A 9063-nucleotide genomic window follows, 5' to 3' on the forward strand; every position below is an offset into this window, starting at 1 on the left:
GATCGAGTAGTTAAAATAACATAGTCTGGTCAGTTTTAAACAAGATATAAGAATCTACTATATAAAAAGAATATTAAAAAAAAATATCATACTGAAAGTTTAAGATAGTCTCCTTTAATACTAACCATTTTAAAATTGCTTAATGTTTAATAAAAAGAAAATTTTTATCCTAAAAAACTTATACTATACAAATAAATAAGCGTAGTTTAATTTTAACAGCTATGTAACTTGAAGTAAAACTGCATTATATAATTTTAATCTATCATTCAAAAATCATCATAATATTAATTTATATACTTTTAATATCTTTTTTAAATGAAAACTAAATGAAACTTAGTTAAAATTTAGTTTTACAACGGGTGCATAGAATTTATAAATTTTGAATCACGTCATAATTTATATATCGGCTAAAACTTGCTTCGGCTTGTATCAAGTTGTTTACAGCACAAACTGGTGTATCTTATGTTTACACGTTATTGTTATAGCAAATTGTAGAATTTTGTTGTTTTTATTCAAGTAGATCTAGTAAAAATTTAAATGAAACAACGTTTTCATAAAAACTATTTTTATAGGGGGTAGCACAGGATCTATTAAACTTGTCTAAACTGCTTCTACCTTGAAAAAAAATTTAAGTAGAACAAACATTATCGTTTAATAAAAACAGCTATTGACAATATAAAAAGATAGAAAACACCATTGTCATGCAAAATCTTTGTTTTATACCTGTTTATTATTATCAATAACTTAAAACTAAGTGCAGTAAAACGGTAATTAGTAGTACTTGGCTACTAAAAATAACGATTTATCTAAATTCAACAGAATAGGGATTACCAATTGTGTTTTATATTTTTATTTTTGCTACCAGAGGCGCTAGCTAACCAATATGCGTTTAAAAGTTAACCAAATGATTGGTTTTTTAAACTTGAAGGTGGTTTGATAAAAATCAAACAAAGTTTAGATATTTTGCTTGGAAACGGTTTTTTAAAGCTTATTTAAGTTAGTTGGTCTAAAGATAAAAATAGTACTCATTTATATGAATTATGTAAAATTTATTTACTATTTCGGATTTGAAACTCAATGTTAATATCGTTTTCAAATTTTTAAACTTTAAAGGTCAATATCTTTTAACAAAAAGGATTTGTTATCATCAAAAAGACGCAAAACAACGACGCCAAAATATTGCAAAGTTTAGTAAGTATTTCATTTAAAAACGGATAAGAAGTTTAAATTAAAACCGCGATTAGTTAAACTTGTTCGTTAATTTTGATAACATTTAACTGCTTAAAATTTAAAAGCATAATTATTTCTAATTTTTCTATTTAATTTTTACTCTTTATGTGTCTTCTGTTGAAGTGGTTTTTACTTTGATGCCTAAATCTAACTATACATAATAAAACTTGGTAAAAAAAAGTAGTTTAATATTTAAAAAAAACTTAGATAAGGCTAGATTAATTAGAAAATTTTATTCATCTTTATTGTTTAGAAATAATTTTATACCATGTTACTTATTTACATTTAAAAAAAGTATTTTCATCTTGTTTTGAATACTTTTTGGTAAAGTAATAGTAAAGTTTATTGAACGAGAATAAAAAGAAGCTAAAAAATTTTAGGCCTAGTACCTGGTGCACAAAGAATCTTTCGGTTATCGAGTTGCACCCCTCTTGGATACCTTTCAACGTCTTGTCGAGAACATAGATGTATAGAGAATTTTTGTTAAACTAATAAAGCTTTTAAAATATATTTTAGCAATTTTTAATTGATATACTTACATAGCACTTTTAGTCGTAGGAAAACATAAAAAAAAAATTGTTATAGATTTAATTTATAATTTTTATATTTCAAAATAAAAACAATTTATTACTTATGTGGAACTAAAATTTTAGAATGAGAAGTAAATCTAGACCTTTTATATTTATTTTATTGCTGTTGTCGTTTTTTTTTTTCTATCATGTTTTTGTGAGTTTTTTGTAGTTGTTTGGCAGAATAATGATGAAAGAATATAAAATTTATATTTTACAAACTAGCAATAAAAATTAAAAACTTTAGTGGTAGCATGATGTAAAGTAATTTTAATTATAAATAAGACAAAACATAACTAAAGCTATCAATACGTTACACATACCCTATGACAAATTAAACACGCGTAAAACTTTCAAAAATTTCTTCAGATCATTGAAAATTTTACAATAAAACAATCGATTTACCTCTAATACAAATATTTATTTCAAATCAAAAACTATCAAGTACGCCGGAGTTAAACCGGAAATGATCCTGGTCAAGTTTTTGCCGCTTCCTACATCAATAACGCTGCCTCTGCTGTCTTTAATAATCTTGCTGTCTTTCGAGCAATGATCTTTATGTTTTGATCCCACAACGAAAACAAATGACACTTTTGTTACTTTATTTTCATCCAAATAGAAACTTGAGCCCTTGTCAATTTCTGAGTCCAGTTTAGTTGAAGCATACCAATTTTCTTTGCACCATGTGTTTGTAACAACGTACTCTTTAAGGTAACCATTAGCTAGAAAGTTGCATAATTTGTTTGATTTTACTCCGTGATAAAGAAGGTGTTTGCCTTTCAACTCATTTTCGCGTTCATTGTTAGCAGGATGAATTTTCAAAACGTGCTTAATTTTCCTGTGTTCCTTTTCAGCGGATTTACTAGTGATTGAATTCAAAACAAACTTGTAATCATCGTTTTCCTCTTGCAAAAGTTCTGTTTTGTATTTCGAGCTTTTATCAAGGTTTAACTCAAAAATGGAACTGAATCTAAATGAAAGTTGTTCCATGGTGCGTTGTATGCTATTATCAAATTTTGATTTAATAATTGCAATTTTCTTCCTTTTGTTTTCAAATATTTGTTTCTTTAGTTCTTTTGTAATCGTCTCAAAAGTGTAATCAACAACTTTCTTGTGATTTTTATTTTCGTACCAATAAGGAATCAGCTCATCAATGATTTCGCCTACAACCGGTTTCTCCACAATTTCAAATAAATACGCGGGTACTACTAAATCATGATGAGCCAAAAATTCCAACCCATTCACGTAGTCCCTGTGAAAAGTTCCTTGCAAAATTGTCCTGTTTCTACTGTCGACTTTGTTCTTTGGACAGTTTTGAAAAACAACCGATTTCTTAACAGGAGTTTTATCAGCAAAATCATAAACTTGCAAGTTCGGCTTCATTTGAAGGTACTGCTGATAAGTAACAGTTTTTATCCAAGGTTTATCAAAATGAGGCGTTTTATACTCAATATTCTCGCACGGCGTTTGCTCGCCACACTCTTCCACTTGATTAACAAAGTAGTACGTGAACTTTTTAACCAGACCCTGTTCTTGCCCAAAACTCTTTCCCCACAAAAACGCCAAATAAATGCTGTCGCTATGGTACACTCCGGGGCCAAAATACCCAAATTTTGACGGTTTAAATCCTTCTTTCAAGATTCCCTCGACTTTCTCTGCTTTCGTGCCGTGCAGCAGCAGAGTTTGTGGCTTGCCGCTCAATTTTTTTGGCGATTTTATATTTTCAACTACTCTGTAAATGGTGAAAACTTTTTTCATATTCGCAATGTCCCGTTTAAATCTCAGTATTCTTTTGTGTTCTTTTGCCCCGCTCACGAGGAAAGAGCTTCTCAAAGTGTCATAATCAGGATGATCATTGTTCAACAGCTCAAGTTTGTATTTAAAGCCTGGAAGAGAGGAATTTTTGAAGTTTGCAGTGTCGTACTTACAAAGGCGTTTCGCCTTTTCAAATATTTTTTCTGCTTTGTAATATTCATCTTTTTTGTTTATAATAGCTTCATACTTGTTCATGTGGTTATAAAGAATGTTTTTACAGTTAGGGTAAGTTTTTAGAAATTTTTTGACTTTAATTCGAGTAGATTGCATTTTTTATTTTATTTTGAAATTTCTGCAAAAAAAAAACAAAAGTTAAGCTTTTTAAGAACTTTAAAATGGTGTACAACATATCACTACCATTAAATATTAGTAATTTATACTTTAACAATTGAAACTAGGCTTTTAGTTTGTATATAAATTAAATTCATCAGACATTGTTTCTTTAGAAGGATTGCTTTATACTGGACTACTAAAACTTGTGCGACCTCTAAAAAATATTAAAGATTGTTAAAAAGATTTTGGTAAAAGAAACAATTACTATAAGTTTTATATTAAGTTGTTTAATTTCTTAAATAAATGCTTTTAGTTACATGTTTAATTGTTAAGTTTCCTGAGAGAAACACCTTTTAGTTTAAAATTTGTTTTTACAATTATGATTAAAAATGAAAAAAAATGTATTACACTAAATTGTTACATTGAAAATATATTTTTTAAGAAAAGAGCTTAGTTTCTTTCATTTTCTAACAGTGGCGTAGCGTGGTATTTTGGTCATGGGGTGCGCAAATTGTTTTCTCAAAAAATCCCCTAAATTAAAACTTTTGGGCCGCAAATTTTTCGGTGTCAATTTTCTCGCAAATTTGAAAAAATACTAGAAATCTATCTCCTACTTCATTTTTCAAGCAATCTTCTTCAAATTTTAGAAAATGTTCCTTACATTACAGGAAAAAAACGTTAGTTATGAATTTAGGTAATTATAACAAATAAAAATTTTATAAAAAAAGTTAAAAAAAAAATATTTTTTCAAAAAGCAAACATTTTTACTACAAAATTTTAAATTCACAAGCATTATTTTTTTTTTTATCGTGTAAAGATTAAACTGTTAAAGTTTGAAGAAGATTGCTTGAAAAATGTAGGAGGAGATAGATTTTAAACAAACTAGCTTTTTTTCGCTGTTTTAGTTTTCCCTTCCCATAGGTAACCTATTATGCGGCCCGACTTTGACTGGTCATATCTCAAAAAAAAATTCGAATTTTTAAAACAATAAAAAGCATCTTGAAGCTTAAAAAAAATCTTTAAAATAAGATCAACTTCTAAAAAACATGGCTTACCCGCTTCCCCCCCCCCCCTATGGCCTTAAACTAGAAATAAATAGTCAAATAAGTATAACAATTACCTTTAAACATTTATCTCTGTGCGATTTCTAGATAATGTTCAATATCTATTTTATACCAACAAAAAAGTATTGTATTAAACTCAAAATAACTCATACTTTTAGTTCGTTGCAGCTTTTAATATAATATCTTTATCTTTTATATAAAAATGTTAAATCTTCAGTATTAAAATGGAAAGTTTTAATTTTTTTGTAGAAGAAATCTAAAGAGCTAGTTTTTTTAACTTCTTCATTTTTACTTATATTACAATATAAAACTGTAAAAATAAATCTTAACAAATGGAGAAAATCTGAAGTATAAAAGAAACTAAAAATAAAAATTTCATACCACTTGAACTGTCTTGAGTAATAGCAATATCTGGTGTTGGTCTGCTTTTTTTCAATTCAAGCTTTTGAACTTCAGATAGTTACCTATCTGACATATTTTTAGACTTGTAACATTCCATACAATATTACTTTGCATATTTTTAAAAATAATAATCTAAAAATTAATGAAAACAAATGTTTACTTTTTCTTTTGTATTATAAAACACATTTTACAAAAAACAAAAAACAATTAACTTTGAAGATATCAGGATCGCCTTGCCACTTTTTGAGTCAAAATAACTGTCTTGAGTTAGTTTAAAAATGTCATGTGTCATCATAAGCATTTTAAATTCTTTTAAAGAATTTTTTTATTGTTTTTAAACTAATAGAAACTGACTTTATAACAAAGCTTTTAAAACCACTAAATCTACCCTAAGTAAAAAAAAAACAAATTTATCCTTAGTCAGCCTGAGCTTGAAAATACATAAAACATTCTGAGTCATCCTGATTTTACTGAGTCATACTAAAGTTTTCCAAAACTTCATAAAATCCTGAGTTATCCTGAGTGTGTGGAACGATTTTACTAAATACTTCTGATACAAAACAAAATGTTTAAAAGATAATTGTTTTAAGGTCAACTTTTTCAATGCTTTTAAAAATTCACAATAAATATAACTTTTCACTTATTTAAAATCAGTTATTCTAAAATCTTTAGAGATTAGCATTTTTTAAATACTAAAAACAGTTGGTAGAAAGAAATTTTTTTTAAATACCATTTAAAATTTGATTTCAAATTAAATAAATTTAAATTTAAAATTAATCAATTATGTCTTTTAGACTAAAAATTGATTGTAAAAACTCTGTTTTACAAGTTGCTATAAATTTATTCATGAAGGGACAAAATAAATTTCAAAATAACTTGCTACAAAAATTGATTAATTTTTAAACTTTATGGCAGATAGAATAACATAGTTTGATTTGTTTGATATCTTAATAAAAAAAGAAACTACTTTTAATAAAAATTTTAAGTTTAGGTAATTTAAACAATACTTTTTGTATAGTGAGATTAAAACTGTAATCACAGTATGAACTGTTTGTTTATTATTTGTTTAAATTTATTTTTTTCTTTTTTTCTGTTTTTGTTATTTATCTTTTAAATTATGTTATTAATATTTTTATTCTTATTATCAATTTATTTTTATTTTATTAGCACTTGTTTATTGCTATTTTTACTACAATTTGTTTATTCTTGAATCATTATCACTATAAAACAGGTTTAGCTTTGTGGTCTGTTAACAAAATGTTAGCATTTGTCTTTGTAAAAAAATCTGTCATAAGGTTATACTACTGCGGTGCACTAACTAGTTGCGTACTGTTTGAGTCTAAATTCTTATGGACTTATAAAATTTTTCCTTATGGAGTTTTTCATCAACATCGGTGCGCATTTGCAATTACGCACCAAATCAGTATACTGGGTTGTTTCCCTAACTTGTCAGTAATTTGTATTCGAAATTTCGTTTTACTTTTCGAATACTAGAAAAACATATTTAAAAAAAGGTAAATTAAGCAGAAAAAATAAACAATAAAGGACAAAAGTATTGTAATTTTTTTTACTTCTTTTTTTTTGGATAGCACGCATGCGCCAGCGTCCTTCCCCACGCTACGCCCTTGTTATATAATATGTTGGTATTCTTATAATTACACTTATTTTAAATTTCATATTTATATCACAATACTTGGGTCGAACCACAAACTTTTTGTATACTGACAACAAGGTTTTGCTTTTATCAAAACTTTCAGCCAATTATAACAAAACGATGCTTGTGATCAAATTGTAAACATATTTAAAAAAAAATATTTAAAAGAGTATTTAGTAAGTACTTTAAGACAATTGTTCATCATGATTTGAAATGTAAAAAATATTTTTGAATATTTTAAATTTATTTAAGTAAAGTTTTTAGCCTAACACACAGAATGTTAGATTTTCAAAACAACTATGGTTAGCTTGATAGAATGAAATACTAGTACGTGATGACATATAAGTTTTGAACTAAAGCAAGCTAAAAATATTTTTTATACATTTAAATTTTTTAACAAAAGTATGGAAATAGACATTTTTTTTTTAAATGTCTTTAGATGTGAAGATTATCTCTAATATATCGTTTAGTGTATAAGTTTTACTATACTTTAAAATAAAATAGTTATTTAAAATAGCTACCTTTAAATATCTATTTTCGAACTACAAACTGCAACATTCTTTAAAAAAAATTTAAATCCTGGTTTATTATAAGATAATTATTTTTTTTTAGTTCGTAAAAAATGTAAAAAAAAACGTTGTTTACTCAACAAATATTGCATTTGAGTATTGGGTAATGCTTATTTAAACTTCCGCACATTTTTAAGAGTAAAATACCTTTTGATATATATAATTCTGATTTTATAACTTGTGATAATCTAAAATTAATATTTAACTTAAACTAATTAACAAGGCATTATTATAAAAAAAAATCAAAAATATTCACCTTTTTTAAATTGAACTAGTATTAAGACATGGAGCTAATAAACCTTTATTTACTAAGCACATCTAAATGTAAAAAAAACATTTTTAGTTAAAAAAAAAAGTGGAAATGTCACTACTATATTTTTTGTAAGCTGTCAATGGCTAAAATGAAAGGATAAGTGTTTAGTGAAATACAAGAATAAGAGCGTGCAATTGGAAAGAAAGTTAATATTAAGATAGTTATATAATTTTTTATTAGTTATTAAATATTTTTTTACTAAAACAAAAATAATATAAAATTCAATAAAATTTAGTTAAACTCAAGTATGTGTACAGAAAATCAGGGTTGCCACAGATCAAGCTGAGACAAATTTTTTGACTTTTCCTGATTTTTTACTAAAATTTTCCATACTTTTAAAATAAAACTCCTAATTTAAACTTATTTTAAAATACATAATCTAACACTTAAAACTATATAAAGCTTTCAATCTAATTTTAATACAGGTTATAACAACAGTTTGTTTGCTGAACTCAATCATTAAACTTCCATTACATTACTTGAACCATCTGTGTATGATTAATTGCTATCTTATAACTTATTTTACAAATTAACACAACGTTAAAAAAAATTATAAAGAGGTAAAGTATGCACATTAACTTGTTACATAAAACACCAAACTAACTGCTTAACTATAAAGAACTCAATTATTAACTTAAACAAAAAACACTATGATTCTAAAAATATGCTAGATAAACTTCTGTGTATATATCAGTTTAACTATGGAAGTGTCCTTGCTAAAGATCATTAATACTAAAAAGCTTACAAAAACTGCTTGTTCAAGTAGGGTACTTGTTCGATATGTTAATAGAAAATTTTTGCAGTTTTATAAAGCATATTTTATTAATTTATACAACATGAAGGCATTGGAAACTAAATAATTTTGTAATTTTTTTGGAAATGTTGCAATTTTTTTCTGACGTTAAAGGAATTTTATTAGTTTTTTAGCATTTGAAGGTTTTGAAATGTAAGGAATTTTGTAAATTTAAACTGACAAAATCTGACTTTTTTTTTTATTTTGTAAAATTTCCTGACTTTTCCTGACATTATTTCAAATACCCCCATTTTTTCCTGACTTTTGTCATTTTTTTGTTTTTCCTGATTTCCTGGCTTTTCCTGACCTTTTCGCAACCCTGGAAAATTAACAAATGTCATAACATAACAGTAAAAACTATTCTTTTTTAAATTACTAAAT

This window comes from Thalia democratica, chromosome 3, assembly GCF_965202585.1.
Source record: "Thalia democratica chromosome 3, ktThaDemo2.hap1.1, whole genome shotgun sequence".
NCBI lineage: Eukaryota > Metazoa > Chordata > Thaliacea > Salpida > Salpidae > Thalia > Thalia democratica.